The sequence below is a fragment of the Lissotriton vulgaris genome, chromosome 4_1, assembly GCF_964263255.1.
Source record: "Lissotriton vulgaris chromosome 4_1, aLisVul1.2, whole genome shotgun sequence".
In the NCBI taxonomy this organism is placed as follows: Eukaryota; Metazoa; Chordata; class Amphibia; order Caudata; family Salamandridae; genus Lissotriton; species Lissotriton vulgaris.
The window spans coordinates 2,023,979,612-2,023,992,604 of record NC_141691.1 but is presented as its reverse complement, the minus strand read 5'-3'; the positions used below and the strand labels follow the sequence as shown (position 1 = coordinate 2,023,992,604).

Sequence of the window (12,993 nt, the reverse complement as noted above, 5' to 3'; positions counted from 1 at the left end):
CCAGGGACCAGCGAAAGTAGTGGTCTGGAAGCTGTACTTTGGTGTAGTGTCTCGAATACCACAGATGTGTAAGGTGTTGCGACGGACATCTGTATATTCAGTTTAGCCTCATAACAGGACCTCTTAGAAGGTTATGTCATCCACAGGAGGAATAAAAGGCAGTGGAGAGTCCAATAATGTTGGAGAATATTCTTCTGTAGACATGGAGAAAGTACCGGTATGTCTTTGGTAAGATCTTGATCCAGATCTTATATGGTGAGACCTATGACGTTGATGGGGCAAGGATTAGCAAGTAACGCGACTTGCTTGTATTCCTGAACCTCGAATAACGTTAAAACACTAAACCAACATGTTTGTCTTATTAATATTGCATTACATTGTATACATGGGTGTCGGAGTCAAGCTTGCTTATGTGTTTTACTAACTGTAATCCGCTTGCACCTAAAGAACAAGTTACTTACCTTCGGTAACGCTTTTTCTGGTAGATACTATATCTGCCTGTGGATTCCTCACCTTGTGAATATCCCCCTTGCGTCAGCAACGTTCGGAAATTTTCTTCGTAGCACGCCGTCGTGGGCGACGTCACAGGAGCACGGCATCGCGCGCGACTCTGTCTGACGTCACCGACCCCATATTAGGCCCACGCCGGCGTGATGACGTCAGTTCCGCCCTTTTTTCCGTGCCTTCGAGGCACACGGAATGACCAACGATAGCAAAAATGCAAATATACAATGTACACAGTACAAATAGAACCAAATCAAAACAACAGTATTATAATCATATATACAGAAAGACCAGGTATAGCAGAGTAGACAACGGGGAGGCGGGTGGGTCAGTGAGGAATCCACAGGCAGATATAGTATCTACCAAAAAAAGCGTTACCGAAGGTAAGTAACTTGTTCTTCTGATAGATACATCTGCCGTGTGGATTCCTCACCTTGTGAATAGATTCCCACAGCAGTCCCCACTCCCGGAGGAGGGTGTCCACTCTGCTACACCAGGAAGTCTTGGAGGACAGAACGCGCAAAGTGGCCATCCCTCCTCACCTCGGTATCCAAGCAGTAATGCTTCGCGAAAGTGTGGAGGGAGGCCCAAGTCGCGGCCCTGCAAATATCCTCAACAGGCACACCCCTAGACAAAGCAGATGTGGCAGACTTTGCTCTAGTTGAATGAGCTCTAATACCCTCAGGAGGGTCCTTACCCGCAAGGGATTAGCAGATCTTGATGCACAGGATTATCCACCTGGAAAGAGTGCGCTTGTGCACCGCTCTGCCCTTCTTGCAGCCAGCAAAGCCAACAAACAGCTGGTCGTCCACCCGAAAGTCCTTAGTCCTGTCCAGATAGAAAGACACCGCCCTCTTAGGGTCCAGGCGATGCAGCCTCTCTTCCTCCTTAGACGGGTGAGGGGGAGGATAGAAGGTAGGAAGGGTAATTGACTGCCCAAGATGGAAAGGAGTCACCACCTTAGGCAGAAAAGCAGCCCTGGTCCTAAGAACCATCCTTTCTGCATGAATGGTCAGGAACGGGGGTTTGGAACTTAGAGCTTGAAGCTCACTTACCCTCCTTGCCGAGGTGATTGCAACGAGGAAAATAGTTTTAAAAGAGAGAAGCCTCAATGGACACTTGTGCAAGGGTTCGAAGGGAGAACCCATTAAAAAGGTCAGCACAAGATTCAAATCCCAATGAGGAACAATAAAAGGGGTAGGAGGAAACATATTCATAAGACCCCTCAAAAATCTCAAAACCACCGGAGACTTAAAGAGAGAAGGTTGATCCGGCAAACATAGAAACGCCGATAAGGCCGAAAGATAACCCTTGACCGTGGCCACAGCCAAACCCTGCTGTGCCAGGTAAAGGGCAAACTGTAAAATATTAGACAAATGAGCCTTCAAAGGGTCAAAATCCCTCTCCCTGCACCAAGAAACAAATTTCGTCCACCTATAGGAGTAAATGGACTTAGTGGTGTCACGCCTGGCAGAGAGAATGACATCCACCACCTCGTGAGGGAGAGAAAAAGAACTCAAGTTGCCCCGTTCAATCTCCAGGCATGAAGGTGTAATGTCTGGAGGTGGGGGTGTAGAACCTGCCCCTCCAACTGAGAGAGGAGGTCTGCCCTGTGAGGGAGACGGAGCGGCGGGTGAGAGGATAGGTGGAGTAGGTCCGAATACCACACCCTTCTTGGCCAATCCGGGGCGACCAATATGACTTGGGCCCGGTCTTGACGAATCTTCCTCAGAACCCGAGGAATCAAAGGTATGGGGGGAAACGCGTAAAGGAGTCGATCTCCCCAACTCAACTGAAACGCGTCCCCCAATGCTCCTTGCATCGGATACTGGAGACTGCAGAATGAAGAGCAGTGAGCATTCTCGCGAGTGGCAAATAGATCCACCCGAGGCGTCCCCCACATCCGAAAGATGTCGTGAACAACCTCGGGGTGAAGTCTCCACTCGTGGTCGGCAGGGAACTGCCGACTGAGACTGTCTGCACGCACGTTCAGAACCCCGGCCAGATGATTTGCCACCAGACAAATCTGATGGTCCTGAACCCAGGACCAGAGACACAGAGCCTCTCTGCAGAGACACTGCGACCCTACTCCTCCCTGCTTGTTGATGTACCACATCGCAGTCGTGTCCGTTAGGACCTGGACCGAACGACCGCGAAGGGAAGGGAGGAAGGCCTTGAGCGCCAAACGTATCGCCCTCAATTCCAGAAGGTTGATGTGAAACAACCTTTCTTCCGGAGACCAAAGACCCTTGACCTCCAGGTCTCCCAGATGAGCACCCCACTCGAGAGTGGATGCATCCGATATCACTGTGGCCACTGATGGAGGTAGCTGAAAAGGCTTTCCCTGTGACAGATTGCCTTCCATGCCCCACCAAGACAGATCCGCTGCAGCTTCCCTGGAGATCCTCACTGACTCCCTGAGATCTCCGTTGTGCTGATACCACTGCCTGCGGAGGCACCACTGGAGCGCCCTCATGTGCCAGCGTGCATGACTGACCAACAGAATGCAAGAAGCCATCAGACCGAGCAGGCGAAGGACCTTCAGGACTGGAACAACCGCTCCATTGAAGAATAAAGGAATCATTTCCTGAATGTCGCGAATCCTTTGAGGTGGAGGGAATGCACGACATACAGAAGTGTCCAGTACCGCACCTATGAACAGGTTGCGCTGGGAGGGCACCAGGTGAGACTTGGGTACGTTTATCGAAAAACCCAACCTGTGTAACAACTGAGTTGTCTCCTGCAGATGATGGAGCACCATCTCCGGCGACTCTGCTTTGATCAGCCAGTCGTCTAGATAAGGGAATACAGGAATCCCTGACCTTCTGAGATGCGCCGCCACCACCGCCATCACCTTGGTGAAAACTCGAGGCGCAGTAGTAAGTCCAAACGGGAGGACGGCAAACTGATAGTGCTGCGATCCCACCGTAAAACGGAGATACTTCCTGTGCGACTTCAGGATTGGGATGTGAAAATACGCATCCTGCAAGTCGATCGACACCATCCAGTCTTCTTCCATCAGCGCCAGAAGAACCTGAGCAAGGGTGAGCATTTTGAACTTCTCCTGTTTGAGATAGAGGTTCAAAATCCTGAGATCCAGGATAGGCCGAAGTCTGCCATCCTTCTTGGGAATCAAGAAATACCGGGAGTAGCACCCTTGACCCCTCTCCTGCTCTGGAACCACCTCTATTGCACCCTTTCGAAACAGTGCCAGGACTTCCTCCTGCAGGAGAAGCAGGTGGTCCTCCGAGCAATAACCTTGGCAAGGAGGGTAATTGGGAGGGAACTCCTGAAAAGGAAGTGCATACCCATTCTCTACGAGATTTAGAACCCAAAGATCTGATGTAACCGATTCCCAATCTCGTAGAAAGTGAGTAAGCCGACCCCCTACTGGCCCTACATGATCCAGAATGGTGGATCTAGGGCTGCTTTGCTGATGCGGGTGGGGGTTGGGCATTATTGGAGGAAGTGGAGGAAGAGGAGACTTGACGTCCACGACCCCTCTGTCTACCTCTATAGGACTTATATAGAGGGTTCTGCTGCTGCTGCTGTTGTTGGCCCTGCTTGAAGGGACGAAGAGAAGATTTACCAAATCCCTTGAATTTTCTAGCTGCAGACCCTCTCATCTGCAGACCCAACGATCTCGCAGTGGCACGGCTGTCTTTAAACCTTTTCAAGGCCACATCAGCCTTCTTACCAAAAAGGCCAGTTCCTTCAAAGGGTAAGTCCAGCAAAGTAGATTGTACATCCGCTGAGAAATCAGATGACTTTAACCATGCGGCTCTCCTGGTTGCAATGGATGAGCCCATAATTCTGGCAACAGAATCCACAGTGTCCATGCCGCTTTGGATGACCATGCGGGCCGCAGCCTGAGTGTCAGAGATGACTTCATTAAAGTTTTTCCTATCCTCCTCAGGAAGTTTTGATGACAATTGCTTCACTGAGTCCATCAGCGCGTGCACATATCTACCTAAAAGGCAAGTAGCATTTGACGACTTTAGAGCCATGCTTCCAGAAGAGAAAGTCTTCTTCGCAGCCTGATCCAATTTCTTAGACTCTTTGTCAGCTGGCACTTGAGGGAAGGAGCCTGCAGCCCTATTAGAGCAAGCCGCCTGAACCACAAGACTTTCCGGAGATGGATGCGTAGAAAGAAAAGCAGGGTCATCAGGAGCCACCCTATAGCGCCTTGCAATAACCCTTGAAACTGCAGGAGCAGACAACGGCCTCTTCCAAATTTCCTTAATTGGATCTGACAAGGCATCAGTAAACGGCAGAGTTGGCTCCACAATCGAAGACGGAGAATGCAGGACTTCTGTGAGAATGTTGGGCTTGTACTCCACTGTGGGCAGCTTTAAGCTAAGAAGGTCAGCAGCCTTCCTAATAACCACGTGATAAGGAGCCACGTCCCTTGATGGTGCATCAGAAGTCGAAGGCAGACCCCACTCGGGCGAGAGTTCCAGACCACTAGCATCCCGAAGCTCATCGAAGTCATCATCATGGTCAGGAAGCTCGCCTTCCTCCACATCTGAACTCTCATCATCCCTTTGCTCGAGAAGACGCTGAGCTCTTCGCCTCGACCACTCCATTCGAATCGAAGTCGACGGATCCGGTAACGACTCCGACGGAGCCGGTTCCGACGTCGTTCGAGGAACCGGAGCAGGAGGACGAGAGTCATGAACAGGTGTGGTACCTCGATCTCGACTGCGAGGTCGATCCGGAGTCGGCGAAGCCGCATGCTGAGTCGAAGACCTCGGTGGAGCCGTACCGAGCCAAGGTGAAAGAGGCGCCGGCATGAAAGGCATAAATGGAGCAGGGGCATACGACTGAGGAATACCCAGATTGTACGATAACGGACCCATGGGGCCACCAGGCGCTCCAGCAGGGTACATTGCCCTAGAATAAACTCCAAACATCGCATTGAGAAAATGCGAGGGATCCTGCCCAGGACCAGGAAAGGAAGGGTACGGACCTACCGGATGTTGCAATGGAGGCCGACCCGACACATCCTCACCCTGACCTTCTGGATTCACAGGAGTCTCCGCCGAAGCCGGTTCTTGAGTCACCTCCTCTTCTTCATGCTCTGAGGAAACCGGCTCCGGGTCCGGCTCCGGCTCCGGCTCTGGCGCCGGAGAACCTACTCTTGACAAAGCAGGTGAAGGAGAGACAAAGTCCTTACGATGTTTGTGAGACCTTCTCTTCGAGTCAGAGGAATCCTTCCCCGAATGATGTCTCGAACTGTGCTTCCTCCTCTTATGCTTTCTCCTCGAAGAGCTCGAAGCATGCCCGGAAGCCGACTTAGATCTAGACCTAGACCTTTCTCTGGACTTCGACTTCGCCTTAGACCTCGAGTCCTCTCCAGACCTCGAACCCGCTCTGGACCTCGACGCCGATCTCGACCTCGACCGAGACCTTTGCTTCGACTTCGACCTCCGTGACGTAGATCTCGAAAGTCGCCCAGAGTCTTTTTTCACCTTCGCCAAAAGCAACTTTGCTTCACGCTCCCGAAGCGCCTTTGCATTCATCTTAAAACAGGAATCGCAGTTCTTGACGTCGTGACTCGAACCAAGACACCACAAACAATCCTTATGTGGGTCAGTGATAGACATCATGCGGGCACAAGACCTACATGGCTTAAAGCCTGTTTTCCTCGACGACATCTCCAGAGAAGAACAAGGTTGTGAGAGAGAAACAGTGACAATTGTCAAACAGAAAGATACTAGGTATCGCTGAAGATCCCGAAAACCGTTAGCGTCGGAGACGCGGAAAAAAGGGAACTGACGTCATCACGCCGGCGTGGGCCTAATATGGGGTCGGTGACGTCAGACGGAGTCGCGCGCGATGCCGTGCTCCTGTGACGTCGCCCACGACGGCGTGCTACGAAGAAAATTTCCGAACGTTGCTGACGCAAGGGGGATATTCACAAGGTGAGGAATCCACACGGCAGATGTATCTATCAGAAATGGCTACTGCTACACAGGATTTTCTACTGCGCATGCGTCTGTCATACCCACGTGACATGACGTACCCTCAGCTTTGGAGGGAATCTGTCACTTCTGCGCACTAGAGTTTAGATGGCTACTCTATGTTCTCACATGCTAAAAGCTTGGATTGCTGCTATTGCTAAGCTGTTCGTTCAGCCTAATCCAAACGCTATAGTTTATTATAAAGTAATGGGTATAGTGTAGAAATTCATGCTATACAGTGTATTTATTTATTCTGTGTTCTAAAACTGTTTTCCTTTCCATTTCATGATACATTCTGAAAACTGGCCTGTCTCCTAACGCTGTACTCCATCTTTGTGGAAACTGAGGCTGCCCGAAATGATCAAATCTCTGGAACAAGTGACCTTTGGACTATTACCAGGAGCTGACTGATTGAAAGATGCTCCCGGGAACCTGTCACAGTGAACCCAAAATTGTATACAATGTATTTGTCAATAGAACATCCATTGTTAGGTGGAGTAAACTGTCATGAGAACCTGAAATTTGTTGGGTGGGAACGAAATTTTAATAGGAGACGGCAAAAGTCTAAAATTTAGGTGGTGTGATGACCTCTCCCCCTCGTTTGTCCAATCGAAATTGGGGATCCTTACACTTGCAACATTGAGGGGTGGTACACTGCACTGGAAAATGGTATAACTAGAGAAGTCTTAGCTAGTTAATTTGTCCGACTTGTCCGAATAGCTGACCTGTCAATGACCCAAAGCACTCAATAGGTGACTAAGAGCAGGGAGCTGCGGAGCACTCTGCCAGAAGATCCGGTGACCCAATCGGGTTTTTGGGAAGTTTAAGTGCTGGGGAAGCACTTTGCTGGTGAATGCTTTAACCCAATCGGGGTTTTGGCTGATTCCTTGCAGAGAGGGAGTAGCGCAGGCGTTGCAACTGAACTGAGGGTGCTGGTCTTAACCTTTGGTGGTCTGGTCCTGATCCAAATTTGGGTTTCCTGTCCTAATTTCTGAACTGCACCTGCTGGCCCACTGGCACTACAACCTTTGGGGTTCTTCTGTCCTTTCCAACTTACCCGTGGCCAGGGTTGGTCTTCACACCATTCTAGGTAAATATAAGTCTGTGTGAGTAATTGTTATTATAAATTACGTCCTTTTTCTTTACCCTCCCTATTGTGCTAAAGCTTTGATTACATATGTTCCTTTTCTTACCATTCCCTTGGTAAATGGTACATTTGTGTTTTGCTGTTAATAGTATGTTCCATTTCTTGCCCTCCTTTTAGTTATAAGCAAAATTTAGTTTCGTTGTTGCATATTGTGTTCCTTTTTGTAAACCGTTGATAATTGCGAAAGCTGTGTTATTTTACCATGTTCCTTATTCTTCACCCACCCTTAGAAAATTGTGCAAGTTGGCTTAAAAAGTAGATTCCTTTTTTATTCCTATTTTCCGTTATTCTTCTGCTAAATGATTGGCATACTGAACAAGTTACTTACCTTCGGTAATGCTTTTTCTGGTAGATACAGTATCAGCCTGTGGATTCCTCACCTTGTGAATATCCCCTGCGCAGCAGCCAATCGGAAACTTTTGTAGCTCTCCGCGCCGGCGAGGTCATGGACAACGTCACAGAGGGTACAACTCCGCTCGCGACTCCGCTGATGTAACTGGATCCATAATAGGGCCTCGTCGGCGTGATGACGTCAGTTCCGCCCTTTTTTCTGTGCTCCCGAGGCACACGGACGGACCGCCATAACAGTAATAGTATACATAGTACACAGTATTTAAAACAGCACACACAGTGAGAAACCGATGCAATATGCATGAACATATAAATAGATCTATTTTAAAATTTGAAAGAAATATATACTTAGTAGGTATAGAAGAGTGGACAATGGGGAGGCGGGTGGGTCAGTGAGGAATCCACAGGCAGATACTGTATCTACCAGAAAAAGCGTTACCGAAGGTAAGTAACTTGTTCTTCTGATAGATACATCTGCCAGTGGATTCCTCACTTTGTGAATAGAATCCCACAGCAGTCCTCACTCCCGGAGGAGGGTGTCCACTCTGCTATACCAAGAAATCTTGGAGGACAGAGAGCGCAAAATGGCCATCCCTCCTCACCTCGGAATCCAAGCAGTAGTGCTTCGGGAAAGTGTGGAGGGAGGCCCAAGTCGCGGGTCTACAAATATCCTCAACAGGTACACCCCTAGATAAAGCAGACGTTGATGACTTTGCTCTAGTAGAGTGAGCCCTTATACCCTCAGGAGGTTCCTTACCATTAAGGGCGTAGCAGATATTTATATACAGGATTATCCATCGTGACATAGTGCGCTTCTGCACCGCTTTTCCTCAGCCAGCAAATCCAACGAAAAGCTGGTCGTCCACACAATAGTCTTTAGTCCTATCGAGGTAGAAACTCACCGCCCTCTTAGGGTCTAGACGGTGAAGCCGCTCCTCCTCCTTGGAAGGGTGAGGGGGAGGATAAAAGGTGGGGAGGGCAATGGACTGCCCCAGATGGAAGGGAGTTACCACCTTAGGCAGAAAAGCAGCCCTGGTCCTAAGTACCATTCTCTCAGCATGAATGGTCAGGAATGGGGGTTTCAAACTTAGAGCTTGAAGTTCACTTACCCTCCTTGCCGAAGTAATTGCTACAAGAAAAACAGTCTTGAAAGACAGAATTCTCATGGGACACTTGTGTAAAGGTTCAAAGAGAGAACCCATCAAGTAAGTCAAAACAAGATTCAAGTCCACTGAGGTACAATAAATGGAGTTGGAGGGAATTTGTTGGTAAGACCTTTGATAAAACGTAAAACAATAGGTGACTTGAATAAAGACAGCTGGTCCAACAAAACAAAGGAATGCCGACAAGGCCGACAAATAACCCTTTACAGTTGCCACAGCAAAACCCTGCTGGGCCAAAGAAAGAGCAAATTGAAGAATGTTGGACAAATGAGCCCTCAAGGGGTCAATAGACTTCTCTCCACACCAGGAAACAAATTTGGACCACCTATAGGAATAGATCGAGTTGGTGGAGTCACGCCTGGCCGATAATATGAAATCCACCAAATCGTGTGGGAGAGAAAAAGAATTTAGGTTGCCCCGTTCAGTCTCCAGGCATGAAGGTGTAAGGTCTGGAGGTGGGGGTGTAGAACCTGCCCCTCCATCTGAGAGAGGAGATCTGCCCAGAGAGGGAGACGGAGCGGCAGGCATGAGGAGAGGTGGAGAAGATCTGTGTACCACACCTTTCTTGGCCAATCCCCAGCAATCAATATTACTTGGGCCCGGTCTTGGCGAATCTTTCTCAAACTCGAGAAATCAAGGGTATGGGAGGAAACGCATAAAAGGAGTCCCAACTCAACGGAAACCCATCCCCCAAGGCTCCTTGCATCAGATACTGGAGGCTGCAGAACGACAGGCAGTGGGCGTTCTCGTGAGTGGCGAACAGGTCCACCCGAGTAGTTCCCCACATCCGAAAGACGTGACGAACCACCTCTGGATGAAGCCTCTACTCGGGGTCGGCTGAGAACTGCCGACTGAGACTGTCTGCACGCACGTTCAGAACTCCAGCCAGATAAACAGGGGGAGATATAGAGGCTATTAAACAAAAAATAGCAGCAGTTAAGGCAGAGATAGGATCAATATTTTCAGAAAGGATAGCTTTTAAATGGGCCGCAACATGAGGAAGAATCTATGAATGTGGGGAGCAGATAGGGCATCAGCTGGCACTAGCAATTAGACAACAGTCTACAATGAACACAATAACCGCAATTAATAGTAATTTGGAAAAACCCACCAAAGATCAGGGGAAGATACATGACGCTTTTGAAGGGTTTTATAGGGACCTATATACTGAGGAGGATGTAAGACCAGTAGAGGATAAGAAGGTAGACATAGTGACTTATCTTGACCCTATACCCATGGCCAAACTTTCTCCACAAGAACAAGAACAGATGGAGCATTCTCCAAACTGGGAGGAAATATCGGGCGCAATCAAGCCCCTGCCGGAGGGTAAGGCTACGGGCCTAGATGGCATACCAGCAGAATTTTATAAGGTTTTTGAACTACGGATCAAATACATTTTTACTTTAGTGATTGCTTCAATTTTTGGCGGCACTGATCCACCTCCGTCATGGTCTCTGGCAAAGATTTTAATTTTTCCCAAAAAAGATAAATCCCCACTCGAAATGTCATCCTACAGGCCAATTACTCTTATAAATACGGACTGCAAGATTTTCTCCAACATTCTGGCCAGTAGACTATCCCAAAGTATACAGAGCTTAGTCTCAGAGTGGCAACATTGGTTTATCCCAAAAAAAGGAACAACGGAGCATGTACGAAGAGCTATTATACTTCTTGATGCAGCAAAAGTAGCAGGAGATCCGATCGCCCTAATATTGTTGGATGCCGAAAAGGCTTTTGATCGGGTCTCCTGGTACTTTCTTTGGGAGGTGCTAAGTCGGGCTGGATTTGGTCCCACTATGCTGCAGGCAATCCAGGCTTTGTACAAAACTCCAAGAGCCAAAATTATGGTGAATGGGAACTTAACCGGGCCAATAGAAATTTCCTGTGGGACCAGACAGGGGTGCCCATGCTCCCCACTGTTGTTCGCCCTTTTTATAAACCCACTCATCACAAGAATAGAATTAAACCCTGAAATCCCAGCCGACGTTAGACACGGCATAAGCACAAAAATCATGGCATATGCAGACGATTTGGCTATCATTACTCCTGATCCCAAAAAGGCCATTAAAGCTCTGGAGTAGGAAGCCCAGGAATTTGGAAAACTTTCAGGGTACGCTCTAAATAAAACTAAGGCACAGATAATTCTGAATGATAGAATAACCTGGACTGATAGCCGAGTTACCCCTGAAGCAAAATACTTGGGTGAGACCATTGGGGCCAACATTGACGCAATAGTGGAAAACAATCTGATCCCATTATCTTTAGACACTAAGAAAGCACTTAAAAAATTAATAATCTACATTTGACCATTATTGGACGGTGCAATGTAGTAAAGATGAAGTACTTCCTGAATTCAATAGTAAAATACTCCACGCATTTGAACAACTCTTTTGCCAATTTATATGGGCCTACTCAAACACAAGAAGATCATATAAACTGCTCTCGCGACCTAAGAAGAGAGGAGGATGGGCGCTGCCAAATCTTAAGTTATATTGTTGAGTTACACTGCTGCAGTATAGCTCGTTTTTAATCCATGAGGACAGGGACCAGGATCATGCAGGCTTACCATCCCTCTAGAAAGCCTTGCTGGGAGAAAATAGCAAGGGCTGCCTCTGGAGACAACTTGAATATAGCTATTACAAGCGCATTCGGTTTAAGTCCCTAATGAATGCATATCGAGTTTTCTCGAGCTTTCAGAAACTCCTTGGCCTTGGTAGATTAAATTACTACACCCCTACTAAGAATAATCCAATGCTCCCTTCATTATTTGATAACTCATATTTTCAGAAATGGTATAATGCAGGTGTGGTGAAATTGGGGGACCTGGTTACTCTGAAGGGGATTCGGTCTTTTTCGGATCTCAGAACCCAATTCTCGCTTGAGGGAAATCGGGTCTTCCATTATATGGCAGTCAAAAAATGTCTGGATCGTAAAACCGGTGGCCTGGCGGGCTTTGACAAAATAGAAATGGTCAATGGAATTCAGGGAGACAATCCACTATGGATTGGGGCGATCTATTCTATCCTGAATGATAAAAGGCCCGACGACCTGGGGAAAATAGACACAAAATGGCAAACCAAGTTAAACATTGACCAGAATCTCTTTAGTAGTGCTATGAAACTAGCCCACAAATATCTACTGTCCACAAAGTTACAGGCCCAATTTTTCAAAACAGGGTTTTTCCTCTATATTACGCCAGACAAAATAGCGAAGTGGGGTACCGGAAACGCAACCCTCTGCCCCAGATGTCGGGAATTTGCAGACCAGGTCCATATGATTGCCACATGCCCAAATCTAGTACCACTGTTACACCAAATACAGATCTTTATGGGTGTGGTACTGGGACAGAATATACAACTAAATCCTTCACTAGTTTTATTGGGGTTGGACGACAGTACCCCGGTCCTTTGATTTTTATTGCTATGACAATATACCGGATATGTATTGCAGCTCATTGGAAGGATCCGAACCAACCGTCATTCTCGCAATGGCAGGGAAGATTATTGGCAACCTGTAAATTAGAAATGGCGATCTATTCTAAAAAGGGGGAACGTGGTAAAAAAACTGGACTGATAGTCTGGGAATCCCTCGGCAAATGGATTAATGGGGCACATGAGTAAATGTATTCCAGTACCCGGGCTTGGGTCATCATCCAGGGGGGACATATTAACACCCTGGAGCTAGCTAGTTGGCACGCCATCAATCTAATTATGCTATGGCTGTACTCAATTGAAGCTGTGATGTTCTTCCTGTCATAACTTTGGATGTCTATTCTTTATTCTTTTTGCTTTTCCCTCTTGCTATATTGCTACTCTCTAAAATCTCCCTTATGCTAGCCTTCCGTTTTTTAACTCTTTTGGTCCTC

At 47.9% G+C, this 12,993-nt stretch overlaps 1 protein-coding gene across 1 annotated transcript in view; it reads right to left on the bottom strand.

Moving 5' to 3' along the window:
• Window positions 1–12,993, bottom strand: part of LOC147724906 (uncharacterized) — a 1,184,129-nt gene that overhangs the window by 209,382 nt on the left and 961,754 nt on the right. The gene's annotated exons all lie outside the window — the stretch shown is intronic.